Source organism: Caretta caretta, chromosome 1 (assembly GCF_965140235.1).
Source record: "Caretta caretta isolate rCarCar2 chromosome 1, rCarCar1.hap1, whole genome shotgun sequence".
NCBI classification, from domain to species: Eukaryota; Metazoa; Chordata; order Testudines; family Cheloniidae; genus Caretta; species Caretta caretta.
The window spans coordinates 90,597,047-90,612,295 of NC_134206.1; the positions used below are offsets into that span (position 1 = coordinate 90,597,047).

The 15,249-nt window shown below is 39.1% G+C and overlaps 1 long non-coding RNA gene across 1 annotated transcript; it reads left to right on the forward strand.

Moving 5' to 3' along the window:
* Positions 1-233: 233 nt before the first annotated feature.
* On the forward strand, positions 234-13,783 carry LOC125638006 (uncharacterized). Its single transcript, XR_007357126.2, has 3 exons — positions 234-329; positions 2,550-2,699; positions 13,559-13,783. It is a non-coding gene; the product is annotated as an uncharacterized LOC125638006 (long non-coding RNA).
* Positions 13,784-15,249: the final 1,466 nt, after the last annotated feature.

Below are 15,249 nucleotides of genomic sequence, written 5' to 3' on the forward strand. Positions count from 1 at the left end.
AGCCGGAAACAGCTGATCGGCGGCGGCTCTGCAAAAAACTGCTGATTGCCCCCCCCGACAGCTGATGGGGCCCCACAAACACTTGACTGGTGCTGGGGGGTGCTGAGCACCCACTAATTTTTCCCCGTGGGTTTTTCAACTCGGAGCACCCACGGCGCCGGCGCCTGTGAACAGGCTCCACCTAATTTGTCTTTGGCAGCCAATCTTGTAGACGTGCTCAGAGACCACTTAGCTCTTGTCATAAATATAAAGGGAAGGGTAAACCCCTTTGAAATCCCTCCTGGCCAGGGGAAAGCTCCTCTCACCTGTAAAGGGTTAAGAAGCTAAAGGTAACCTCGCTGGCACCTGACCAAAATGACCAATGAGGAGACCAGATACTTTCAAAAGCTGGGAGGAGGGGGAAAAACAAAGGGTCTGTGTGTCTGTCTATATACTGGTTTCTGCCGGGGATAGACCAGGAATGGAGTCTTAGAACTTTTAGTAAGTAATCTAGCTAGGTATGTGTTAGATTATGATTTCTTTAAATGGCTGAGAAAAGAATTGTGCTGAATAGAATAACTATTTCTGTCTGTGTATCTTTTTTGTAACTTAAGGTTTTGCCTAGAGGGGTTCTCTATGTTTTTGAATCTAATTACCCTGTAAGATATCTACCATCCTGATTTTATAGGGGGGATTTCTTCATTTCTATTTACTTCTATTTTTATTAAAAGTCTTCTTGTAAGAAACTGAATGCTTTTTCATTGTTCTCAGATCCAAGGGTTTGGGTCTGTGGTCACCTATGCAAATTGGTGAGGCTTTTTATCCAACATTTCCCAGGAGAGGGGGGGTGCAAGTGTTGGGAGGATTGTTCATTGTTCTTAAGATCCAAGGGTCTGGGTCTGTAGTCACCTAGGCAAATTGGTGAGGCTTTTTACCAAACCTTGTCCAGGAAGTGGGGTGCAAGGTTTTGGGAAGTATTTTGGGGGGAAAGACGCCTCCAAACAGCTCTTCCCCAGTAACCAGTATTAGTTTGGTGGTGGTAGTGGCCAGTCCAAGGACAACGGGTGGAATACTTTGTACCTTGGGGAAGTTTTGACCTAAGCTGGTAAAGATAAACTTAAGAGGTTTTTCATGCAGGTCCCCACATCTGTACCCTAGAGTTCAGAGTGGGGGAGGAACCTTGACAGCTCTACACAAAACAGAACAGTGGACAAGAGGAGAAGGTCGCTCTCCCTTATAACATTCAGTTTCCGGTTAAGACGGGCTCACCTAAAATGTAAGACACCCACAGTTCAAGTTCTCCCTCTGCCTGATGAATAGAAGGGATTTGAACAACAATCTGGGTCCTTTCTCAGGTGAATGCTTTACCATTGGTCTATAGAGTGATGCTCTTGCCAAATTAACACTTAATTATTTTTGAGGGAGACCCACATCCAAATATCCTATTGCCTATTTGGATCTGGATTAAAAGTACTTTAATAATTTGAGATCGAAGGGGGAAGCTATTAATAATTTATTATTATTTTATTAGTTTCAGCTTGATTAGGTTTACTTTCTTGTTGTTATTCAGTAGCTAGATGCTGCAGTGTTGGGATAAACACCACTATGTCAGTTATGCTCAGGGCATATTTTCAAGCTTTTCTTTGCACCCATGAGGTCTAGAAATACAATATTATAATAATAATAATATAATATTCTAATATAAAATCTGAGACACCAGCCACATTAATATGAGTGGACCTTTAGGCATTATAGACTGTGATATGACTTAATCTAGATCAGGTTTTGTACTTTTTGGTTTGTTTTTGTTTTGCGTTTTTTTTTTTTCTCATGTGGTATCTATGTTTGGGCTTAAAATTAGTACGTAGGACACATTGCACGCTATGGGTGGGAATTTTCAAAACTTGCTGAGCTCTAATTAACATCCAGCTTACAAAACATATTTTATAGTATATCCTTTTGAAAATATAGCATTTATGTTTCATATATATTGTTTTAATTCCCAGATCAATTTCCTCATTATTGCTATTACTCTTCACTGAAGCATCATTACCTCTTATATATATGTTATAAAATGGTGACACCTTAGCTAACTTCAGCTAACTAAGTGACAAATTAAAAGAGCAAAATGCACACTATTTTATACCATTTTATACAAAGTTAAAGTAGATTTTTGTAATCAGCACTATGTAATCATTTGCACTGATTTTATTAAGGTTATTTTATGTCATTTTCAGTTCCTGATTTTATAACAAGCAGTTTACAGACTGTGGCATGAAGTCATAGTGTTGTTAAGGGAAATTAAACTGAATGGAATGCTAAATTCTGGACTCAGGAATAGTATCTCTATCACCTTGGTTGCAGGTAAGTAACACAAACTCAGTGTTAAGGTGTAAAACCAAAAAGGGATTTATTGGACAACAAGGCAAACAAATTTAGGAGACAAGGCAAATTCAACAGTATAACAGGAAAAGAGTGAAATAGCGCCATTGTTCTCATAGGCAATGATGCCATGGTTCCACTATAAACCCTTAATCACTATGGACTTACTGACAGAACTTTACTTGTAGGCAGGTGATTTCTGGTGCATGGATGGAGATGAACAGAAAGCTGGACATGTCTCAGATCTGCCACAGCTACCAGTCAAACCCGGACCTTCAACTGCACTCTGATGGGACACAGGAGGAACATGGATCTGGCTACAGGAGATGGTCTTTCAGGTAAGTAACAGTGATGGATCTTGACTCATGATACACGCACAAATAAACAGGACACAAGCTGCTTCTCAGATGCACAGCACTCTGTGTTGGGTTCACGGGCTATTTATGCAGTCTAATCGTGTGTCCTTTCCCCACCCTTTCTTCCTGCTGTTTAGAGAAAAAGCCACCAATGCTCTAACAAGAAGGACACTCAAAATGGAGTCCACACAACAACTTGTATGAATCCAAGGTGGCGATTCAACAAAATGGCGGACATAAACAAATAAACATTCCAATAGGGTTAAGTTTCATTACAGCTTTCCTACTTCATTAGTCTTTCTACATGTTATTCCTGCTGACAGAAGTTCACAGCTAGTGGATGAAAGGAGATTGACTTCTTGCAAATTTCAGACAGAGTAAGGCTCAATTTTTTTTCTCATGGGAAAAAAGTTATATTATTCGTGAATAGGACCCTACCAAATTCATGGTCCATTGTGGTTAATTTCACAGTCAGAGGGTTTTAAAATTGGTAAATTTCACTATTTCAGATGTGTATATCTGAAATTTCAGGGTGTTGTAGCCATGGGGTCCTGACCAAAATGGGACCAGGAGGTAGGAGGGGAATTGCAAAGATGCTGTAGGGAGGTCCCAAGAGTGCAACCCTTACTTCTGTGCTATCTTCAGAGCTGGGCTCTGAAGGCAGCACCTGCTGGATTCCTGCAGTTAGAGGAGGTTCCCAGAGATGAAAGTGGGTAGGATCTCCCCCATCCTGCTGGGAGCACCCCAGCCAGGGGCTCCTAGCTGCTAGTCCTCTCTAGAGACAGATTTAGACAGGGGCACCCGGCCAATTTGGGAGGCCGCGAGGCCTGGAAGAAACTCCAGGGCGGAAACCCCTATCAGGTAACCCCAAGCCTTGGCAGGAGCCGCAGGGGAAGAAGCCTCAAGCCTGGGAAGCCTTGAGCCCGGACTGCCCTGACCTGCGTCTGGCTCGCAGGTGGCGGAAGCCCCACGCCTGGGCTGCACTGAGCCCCGGCTGGAGCAGTTGGGGGGGATGTGGTAACTCCAAGCCTGGACTGCACCCATCCCAGCTGTAGTGCCAGGAGCGGAAGCCCCCAAGGGAGGAAGCACAGGGCTCGGTGCCAGAGCTGCAGCAGGATCCGTGAGGGCAGGGCACAGAAGCCCTGAGCCTGGGCTGCCCCAGCTGCAACAGCCAGGAGCGAAAGCCCCCTCAGCCCAGCAGAAACCTCTGTGGGAGGAAGCTACAAGCTCTGTGCCTGGACCTGGAGCTGAGGCAGGAGCCACAAAGGTGGCCGGGGTGGTGGTGGGGGAACAGAAGCCTGGAGCCCAGTTCTTGGGCTGCTGCAAGGCAGAAGTGAGGGTGTACCACCCTCATTTCTGCTCTGTCTCTGGAGGTGGATCCAATCCCACCAAGGGCAGCCATCCAGGGGAACGACAACTCCTGCCCCTCCCCAGCGTGGCTGGACTAGCAGCTAGGAGCCCCAGGCTCCCAGCATTAGGGGAGATCAGATTTCATTGGGAAGGGTTGATTTCATGGTCCCCGACATGTTTTTCACAGCCATGAAATTGGCAGGGCCCTATTCATGAAGCAAAATGGCTGATTTCATGAGATGTTAAATTACACACACACACACATTTTAATTTAAGTAAACACTTCCTAGTAATGTTTTATTAGATACCTGAAAAAAAAAAAACCATTCACTTTTTAGTACTAAGATCTAAATGCCAAATCAGAAAGAAACCTGGCCCCAATTCTACCAAAATCCATGATGAAAAATAAAACACTCTTAAATCTAAGTGACAAAAAATAATCAGTAGCATTGTACATTTTTTGTATTGCACTAAGTAAAAATAATGATTTAACTAGTTTAAAAGGTTATTTATGTCTGGGAGTTACTTCAGTTTTGTGTTGTCTTTTTTATTTTTTAAAACCAAACAAATCACAGCAATAATAGCTAATTTGTACCTGGAATGTAGTTAATACAAAATAATTTTCTAGTTTAAATTTCTCTGTCTCTCAGTTCTTTAATCTGAATGGTCCTCAGACATAGTGATACCCTGAAAAATAGATGATTATCTGAGAGGACATAATTACTTCAAGTGGTCAAAATAATGAGTAACCTAGCTAGTTAGGTCAGCTGGTTCAAAATATTATTTCAAAAGCTGTAATTACTAAAGACAAAAGAGATAACTAGAGACCCGTACATTCCAATTCAACTGATCCAAAAAAATAATTGCTCATATAGAGAGTCATATCTGGGAATGATATTTAAAAACAGCCAGTCATTCAGGCACAAATATGTAGTCCCATTCATTTTAGATGATATATGTCATTATGGAAGTGGAAGTTGTTATTGTGAACCTCAACAAGTTTCATATTTTGGCAGAAAGCCTAATTTTAACCGTCGAAACTACTGAAATAGAGGAAATTGTTTGCATTGATACTTAGGCAACACAACAAACTATAAAACTAACCTAACAAAACCCAACCTAATGTTACTTCCTATCATTTGATTCACAGTAAAGTGCCAGCCTAAACTGTTACATTTGTTTTCATGTCCCTATTTTATATCTTTTGAAATATCATTGGAGATCATGGAAGAAAAACTCACTGCACAATGAAATCATTATGTTCTGGAGTGCTGATTGTAACTTATTTTGGGTGAATCAAGTTGAAGAACGAACAGTGTTATTTGTGGAAGAACCCAAAACTTGTTTTTTTTTAGTTGATTGAAAGTACATTACATTGTAGATTTATTTATTTATAATCTGTCAGATTAATTAGTGAAGGTAGATTTGATTTTGGGAGTTTCTGGAAAGTTGTCTCAGCTTTTAGCCTTCTAAAATATTAGAGGTTTACATTAATGATGATGCAGAAGACCATTTAGGAAGAGAACTGAAGAAAATAACTTTTTTGATTTTGACTTCCCGTTTAATCTCTGCAAGTAATGAATACTTATTCATCATCAGGCACATTGGGGGAAAAACAAATACAGAACTGTACATATGCACTCCCACTTTTAACTTCAAAATATTGCCAGATAAATACTTGTAGCCATCACCCCCTCCAACAACTCACATTTCCTCCTTGTCTCTTTTTTTCTTCTCTCCTGGTATGTGTGTGTCCATCTTAGCCTTCTGCTACACAATTCACTGTGAGAGGACACCTTTTCTGTGTCCTTTTGACCAAGAATATGACAAAGTAATTAGGCTATGGACGCTTTTTTTGCCTTCGCTATCTCGCCTTCAAAATAGAAGAACTCTGTTGTCCTACACCTATCATCATGCACTATGATCCGGTCCTATGGCTGATCTGCCATGGTTATACCTACCCAGAACAAGGTTATGCAGTATCTGTAGTTGGAGCCCTTGTAGTTATTTGTCAACAGCCTCCATCCTGAGCAAGTGACAGGTTGTTACTCACTGCCATCTCTCCCCTTTCTTCCATGATCAGGCAGTTTCTTCTCATGACTTCTTTATAAGAAGTCTTTCATGATATATGATAGTTTGAGGAGTTATCTGTCTTGCATTCTATTATGTTGGGCATTGGAATATAAAATACCTCTGTGTTTCAATCTGTCATCTCATACAATATCTCCCACTTCCCACATATGTTTGCAGAATATGCACATAAGGTTTTTTGTTACCACAGAGTAGTAGTGGCCAGAATGTATACATATAAAAAACAATTAGCCATGCAAACCTTTCATACGTGAGCCAAGTTTTCTGGAATATTTAGCTGTGACACTCTCACGACCTTTCCCAGACCTGAAGAAGAGTTCTGTGTGGCTTGAAAGCTTGTCTCTTACATTAACAGAAACTGATCCAATAAAAGATATTACCTCAACTACCTTGTCTTTCTAAGTCTTTTAGAAACAAGTTCTGTTGCACCAGTAACTTGTTGTAGTGTCACACAATGGGGAAGCTGTCTAAATTACTTGAGAAGTAGAATAGTCAAAAAAGGTGAGGGTTGGAAGTTAGGAACACGTGAATTCTAATCATGGCTCTGACACCTACATTTTGGGGAAGTTACTTCAACCCTTACTCCTGTTTTCCCTGCTGAAAAATATGGATAATAGTACTGACTTGTGTCCCTCAAAGAGATGTTATGAGGGATAATAACTAATGTGAAGTGCAAAGCAGCATGAATACTTTGTCTTATTATTTAAAAATCAGATGCAGCATTCAAATTAGGTTTATGGTAAGGCTGGTGGAATAGCATTTGAACACAGTATTTGCTTAATATCACTGGCATTCATCAAGGCCTAGATTGCGACCCAGATTATGACTCCACAAGAATTTAAGGGGAGCAAAAATCTCTCTTTACATTTCTGTATGGACTATTTGGTTGCTGGAACCAGCAGCATAAGAGCAAGAGGGGTTTTTGTGCTCATTTTCTCCTTCCCCAGAGCAGATAGCAATGGGAAGAGTTTTGGAGGAGTTTTACTTGTATTGCATTCATATCTTTGTTACTACTTTTTTTAAAATGTATTACCAAGAACGCATTTTCAAGACCACAATAGTGGTAATTATTTGAACCACCATAAATATTAAGTTTAAAATACGAACCGCAGTGTAGCTTTGCTCTGCCTTTATAGTTTAATTACATTATTTAAAAAATGGTAGAAAAGACACAAATATTTCCATTTATTACCACAGGAAATTTAGGAGTGAAATAGAGCATAATCCAATTAAAATAACGTTCTATGAGTCCATACCAGTCTTTTTCAGCCACTACCCAATACTTGTTATTACTAGCATGGACAGTGTTTACTTTACCAGCATCCCACTGTCTCAGCCATACTGTGCAATATGGAGGCTATTCCCCCCCGGAGTGAACTCAGATGACAAGCAATTCTGTCTGTAAGACATTACACCTACACATATGTGTCCTCTATGCACACAGCAGTACAAGTATGTGGTTTTGCAAAAGTATTTGAAGAGGGAATTACAAATGAGAGCACCAGACAATTTGTTCAATGAATGCTTTCAATTAATGCTTTTGTGTGGTATTCAACAGCTCTGCAGCTGATGTAATACCACTTGATTAATATGTTCTTTGAAAAATACCAGTGAAATTCACTACATAATATATCTGATGAATACCTTATGTGCTATTACCTTACTCTTGGTATCCTAGAAATGCAAACAATACAAACAGACTCTGTGTTTCCATATAGAAGAGAGTTGTGTATTTACTGTTTGTTTATTGGTGTGCTAGCTAAGTGCATTCACTTTTTCAATGTGAAAGGTATGTGTGGAACTTTCTAGAGGTTTTGATTTCTCTCTCAAAATTTTATGTTGTATTTTATCTTTCAAGTCACAAAACAGAACATGATGTTATGGGTGTACATCTGAGGGGGAAAAAGTTACTATGAGAATTAGGAACTGCAATTACCAGGTAATTGTAGAGTAATCTATAGGACATGTAACTTCTATGTACTACATTGTAATTGTTCTGCTAGGCAGGCACAAACAGTATGTTACTGAATCTAATTTACAGTATGATAGTTAATTTATTTTAAACAGTTCTATATGTTTAGGTTCTCTTATGAATTCCTCTGGTTGCATCCACTGACTCCCTTGACGCCTTTGAGGAGCGGTGGGCGCTGTCCATGGTTCTCTGCTCACTGTCCCCATCAGGCTCCCTTTGTTTGACCCTTTGACCACACTCCTGTTTCTGTTATTTTATTAGTTGTCCCCCAAAATCACTTTGCTTCCAGGTCCTGTGCCCCCCCCCCTTAGGCTGGTGGGGGACCCTTTGGCAGTGGGTGAGCTTCCACCCACCCACTTCCTGGATCCCAATAGGACCACATGGCTCAGTGGAGGGGTTTCCACTAGAGTCTTAGTGGTCCAAAGGAGCTCTGGCTACATAGTTTCTTTTGGCATGCCTTTTAAAAATGGTGCAGGAAGTTTACAGATGAGTCACTGTTACTGACGTCAGAACTAAGAAGCTGAGTTACAAGTGAGCTGTCTGAAACTCAATCTGGAAAGATTGGGGGAAACATCTGGAAGATATAGCAGAGGGCTTGTGATCCCCTCCATTAGGGAGGTTGTGTTGTCATAAATTGATCTTGCTAATTTTTAATTTATGAAATATGAATTATTTTTAAACACCAGATTCTTTATGACAAGAGGAGCAATTAAAACAACAAGGAATAGTGGGAAGAAAATTGAAGAGGTCTAGGGGAGCAATGTATTTGATTCAAAATGTCTAAAATAATATTGAAGGTAATTGTGGAAACATAAAATTACAATAATAGAATCATAGGTCTGGAAAGTCATCTAGTTCAATCCCCTGCACTCATGGCAGGACTAATGATTATCTAAACCATCTCAGACAGGGTTTTGTCTAACCTGCTAAATAATGTTAGAATAAAAGCATTCTTTTATCAGTGAGAAGTAGAGCAGTGTAATGGCTACAAGAGAAGGTCACCAAGGTGAGGGGTGCATCAGGAAGATGGAAAAGGCCAAGAAAATTATCTGAGATCACAATAGTTAAAAAGCATAAAAGAAGGCTGCTAATTTGGGGAAGCATGAACAGGGAAGGATTTCCATTTCATTGCTTAATACTGAACACATGCTTAATCTAAGTTAATTGATGTGTTCAGTTTTAAAATGATTCTACAGTATTTGAAACAGCTGAAAAACAAACCTGAAAACGGTTTATAATGGAATGCTGAACATGCTTTCAAACTATAGTTACTCTACCATATGTCATCATAATATAGGCATATATACTGTGCATAAAGTATCTGTATAGCTTTTGTTATTGGGATCCAAAATGGAAAAAGGGGAACAAAATAGGAACTCTTAATGGATAATCCTGCTGTACTGACTCCTACACAATGCCATAAAAAATGAATACATGGGTGCAACTGTAGTGTGTTATAATTTTATGATGGATATAAAGAGCACTGGAAAATGTTCCGTGAGCAGATGCTTTGCAATCAGAATTTGTGCCAGTAAGTTAGAAACATTGAATGGACTCGCAGTATTTCCTGACTTGCAATTTTGGAAAATAGTAATACCTTCATTTTTATTCTATTTCTAAAGAATTATAAAACAATGTAAGAGATGTTTACAACTCTTGGTTAAAAAAGAGGATTTCCAAAAACACTTTTATAGCATCTGCAATTATTAGTCAGGGATTAGCTGCATCTATGACAAACAAAAAGAGGAAAGATTATAAAATATAATTAAAATGACTTGCATAATTATTGCTTGTATTGCAGACTGAAGTACTATACAATATTAATGCCAAATCCCTCTTAAACGAGTAACCGAACAAGGAATGAAATTATATGTGGGTAACACTGAATAGTAAGGACTGCATGTCAACATTTGTGTGTTAGTCCACATAATTTGAGTCTGTACAATCGGTACACAATATATAAAATTCACTGAGGTTCTTTTCAACATTTTTAAATGGGGAGTGAAAATAAATTATTTTATTTTATTTATCCCCCTGACCAGCGTGGGATGTAATTACTTATTCAAAAGAATGGGAAAATTGCTTAGATGTTACAGAGAGAAAGGGATGCATCTTTATAAGTGTCAAGAGAAAAGGCTTGTGTGGATTACATCTTTCTTTTTAAAGTAAATGTGCCCTTAGAGACAAGTACTGCAGTTCTTACTAGATAACTCAATGGAAACATGCTAATAAGAGGGCTGGGTAATGACTAAAAGATTTGACCCTATATTATAATAAGCAATTTAAGATGAGAATGGATTTGCCTCAGATAAGGAAAGAAACGGTTATCTATATTTTCAATCTTCAAAAGAGAGAACATAGCACAGAATCATGGAATTTGTCATACTAGATGAGACCGGTAAGTTTGAGATCCAGAGAAAGGTAAAAAATAGGGCTGTGAAACAATTTAAAAAATTAATCCTGATTAATCATGCAATTAATTGCACTGTTAAACAATAATAATATATTTAGTTTATCGATGTAGTTGGTGTTGGTCTTGCTTTGAGCAGGGGGTTGGACTAGATGACCTCCTGACGTCTCTTCCAACCCTATGATTCTATGAATAGAATACCATTTATTTAAATATTTTTGATATTTTATACATTTTAAAATATATTGATTTTAATTACAACACAGAATACAAAATGTACAGTGCTCATTTTATATTTATTTTTGATTACAAGTATTTGAACTGTAAAAAAACAAAAGAAATAGTATTTTTCAATTAATCTAATACAAGTACTGTAGTGCACTCTTTATTTATCAAGAATCTTTCTTAATCTCTGCAGTCATACACATATGAAAATAATTTCCAAAGTTTTGGTCATGTTGTTTCTTGTGGGCTTGGGTCTCATGACCCTTTTGTTTACTTGCAAAATGGATGTCTTTGCATCAAAGGTGTGTAAATGTGAAATTTCACTTTTTGGACGTTAGTCATCTTCTCTGGAAAATGATCAACTTTTGATAAAAAAAAACGTTCAGTGTTGCTTGAACAATTGGTCTATAGTACCCAAATTTTCTGAAAAATGGCACCTCTTTTTTAATTTTGTAACAAACCTTGAATAATTTGGAATTTCAATCAGCTTTGATTTTTCATTAAAATTATTTCACCCCATTATACCTATTTTAACCCTGAAATGATCTATGCTTCTTTTTGCCCTGAAAGATTTATTAATTGATTCATTTGGTAAATGAGATTTTAAAAATGTATTACCTATTAAAATAGGTTTAAAATACTCCCTATAAATTACTTATCAAAAGGTTAAACCTATGAATGCTAAACTATTGCCACATACTCTTAAAAATCTATGAAAAGTCAAATGCAAGTTTTCTTCTGTCTTTTGAAGCAGTCCTGGTTTACAAAGCTTAAAAAAATTCCAAGAAACACTTAAGACATCAAGAATCCATAGACAGACTATAATTTTCTTTGTGCTGTTTGACATCAGTGATAATGCCATATCATTGAGACGCGCTTCATGATGTTACTCAACATCTTGGCCCATTCAAGGTAGAGCTACAATTTGTTTAGTCATAATGAGAAATCTCGAGGGGAATGTCACTGAGTTTTCCCCATTCAGTATATTCCACTTGTTAGGATATAGATATTCAGGACTGTCTGTAAAGGCCTATACTCTAAGAATTTAGGTGTATTCTTATCACTTGGCTAATTATAGAGGTATAAAAGAATCAAAATCACTGTCTGCTGGTGTAAGGGCCTTCTCTTACTGTGACAGTCTGAGGCCCTGTTCTTAGGCTAAGGCCTTTGGCTAAGCAGCAGAGGCAGCCATAAGCTAGGAAGCGAACAGTCACATCCTCACATTCCAAACTAGTCACATTGAAATAAGGTGCTATTGGGCTGTTAGGCACTATCGGGACAGGATTGTATTCCTATCACCTCCAGAGAAAGGGAAGTGCCTAGAAAATGTAAAAGGAAACTTAATTTGATAGCATCCTGTCTGGCAAGAACTCACTTATCAATAGCTGGGATGTGAAATCCTCACTTCTGTATTGTTTTGTCATTATAGTTCCCACTTTGCTATTTTTTTCAGAGTAACAGCCGTGTTAGTCTGTATTCGCAAAAAGAAAAGGAGTACTTGTGGTGAGCTGTAGCTCACGAAAGCTCATGCTCAAATAAATTGGTTAGTCTCTAAGGTGCCACAAGTACTCCTTCACTTTGCTATTGTTTGTCTATATAATCTCTCTGGTTCTGTGATTGTTCCTGTCTGCTGTATAATTAATTTTGCTGGGTGTAAACTAATTAAGGTGGTGGGATATAATTGGTTACATAATCATGTTACAATATGTTAGGATTGGTTAGTTAAATTTCAGGAAAATGATTGGTTAAGATATAGCTAAGCAGAACTCAAGTTTGACTACAGATTATATAGTAAATGAGGGAGTGGGAGTGGGTATGGGGTGGGAGGGTGTGTGTGTGTGGGGGGGGAGGGAGATGGGAACAGGGAATGGGGGTAAGAAAATTGGAATAATGTTTTGCTAAAGGGGGAAATGGGAACAGGGAATGGGAGTAAGGAAGTTGGAATCATGTTTGGCTAAGGGTAGGAATGGGAACAGGGACACAGGTGTAAGGCTCTGTGGTGTCAGAGCTGGGAAGGAAGATACTAAGGAAGGAAACTGGAATCATGCTTGCTGGAAGTTCACCCCAATAAACATCGAATTGTTTGCACCTTTGGACTTTTTGGGTATTGTTGCTCTCTGTTCATGCGAGAAGGACCAAGGAAGTAAGTGGGTGAAGGAATAAGCCCCCTAACACCACTCTTCATTACATATGTTGTCCAATGGAATGAGAGGCTGCTCAGCAAAAGTAAGGAGATCAAAATCTGTCCAAAAGAAAATGTGGGCTAGATCGTTGTGACATTCTGTACCTCAGGGGGACATCTTACACCCCCATGTTCATCTTTATAAAATGATTGTGTGGTATCCAATGCAAAGTTTGTCATGATGGGTGTCTTTGGAAGGCTCATGATGCACCAAGCATGGTTGTTATAGTGGTGATATAGTAATTGTTATAGTGAGGTTATAGGTTATAATTTCATGTATATAGTTATGAGGCTGAAAATGTATCCTCATGGCTTAAAGCAAGCCCATGCAAAAACTCTCCAAGAACAGAGAGGCAGTTCACACCTCATCAGGGCATGGATGGGACAAACCCAGCCCAGCCTCACAGTGTCCATTGTTCCTGGCTTAGGCAACAACAAAAGAGTCTGTTATATCCTCCACCGAGTCGCCCCCTTCCTTTGGTCAGTTTGGAACTGTGATGAGGTTCCTGACTCTGAAGGTGGGGATCAGGGGGAAAAGCCAAGAGGAAATAAAGGACATGATAAAAGGGAGAGAGATTTTGCCATGTTCTTTTTTACACTTATATCTACAGACACCACCACCATCAAGCGACTGAAACGCTGATCAAAGGGGAGAGCCTGACTGAAAAGTAACCAGCCACCTGTGGTGAGAAGCATCTAAGTTTTTAAGGACATAGAAAGTGTTAAGATCAGCTTAGAATGTGTTTTGCTTTTATTTCGTTTGACCAAATCTGACTTGCTATGCTTTGACTTATAATCGCTTAAAATCTATCTTTATAGTTAATAAATCTGTTTGTTTGTTCTACCTGAAGCAGTGTGTTTGGTTTGAAATGCGTCAGAGGCTCCGCTTGCGATAACAATCCTGGTATATATCAATTTATTGATATCCAGACTGGTGATCTGCTAGGCCACTCGAATCCTTGATAACTGCAGAGGGGAACGTAACAATTGTACCGTTCCTTGCAAAAAGCCTCACAACTGCAACCCTCATAGGATTTTGGCACAACTGCTCTTTGTGGTGAGAGATCACACACAGGTTAGTGCCAGGACCAGTGCCAAACTCTCCAAAGGATGAGTATGATGAGCAACAAAGGGTTAAGGAGCTGCTTGGGGCTCAGCCAGCTGTACCCCTCCATGTCTGTAAGAGATGCACAAGTTGGATGAGTTAAATGAGAGCAGAACAGCTAACTTGTGTGCAGGTCAGGAAAGAAAAAGGAATTTTATCTTGCAGCTCCTGAAGAAAGGGCTGAGAGGAAGGCATGATCTCTCCCATTCACAGTTGCCTCAAGGTCGCTCCCTGAGGGAAGAGAGGACCAGTTTCACATAAGACCCTTAGAGAGAAGCATTTCCCACTCTCACATATTAACATAAGAACATAAGAATGGCCATACTTGGTCAGGCCAAAGGTCCAACTAGCCCAGTATCCTGTTTTCTGACAGTGGACAATGCCAGGTGTCCCAGAGGGAAGGAACAGAACAGGTAATCATCAAGTGATCCATCCCCTGTCGACCATTCCAGCTTCTGAGAAACAGAGGCTAGGGACACTATTCCTGTCCATCTTGGCTAATAGCCATTGATGGGCCATGAATTTATCTAGTCCTTTTTTTAAACCTCTGATAGTCTTGGTCTTCACAACATCCTCTGGCAAGGAGTTTCACAGGTTGACTGTGCATTTTGTGAAAAAAATACTTCCTTTTATTTGTTTTAAATCTGCTGCCTATTAATTTAATTTGGTGACCCCCGAGTACTTGTGTTATGAGAAGGAGTAAATAACACTTCTGTATTTATTTTCCCCACACCAGTCATAATTTTATAGACCTCTTTCATATCCCGCCTTAGTCGTCTCTTTTTTCCAAGCTGAAAAGTCCCAGTCGTCTTAATCTTTCCTCAGACAGAAGCTGTTCCAGACTCCTAATTATTTTTGTTACCCTTTTCTGAACCTTTTCCAATTCCAGTATATCTTTTTGAGATGGGGCGACCACATCTGCATGCAATATTCAAGATGAGTGTACCATGAATTTATATAGAAGCAATATGATATTTTCTGTTTTTTTATCTATTCCTTTCTTAATAATTCCCAACATTCTGTTAGCTTTTTTGACTGCCGCTGCACAGTGAGTGGATGTTTTCAGAGAACTCTCCACAATGACTCCAAGATCTTTCTTGAGTGGTAACAGCTAATTTAGACCCCTTCATTTTTTATATGCATTACTTTGCATTTATCAACATTAAATATCATCTGCCATTTTGTTGCCCAGTCATG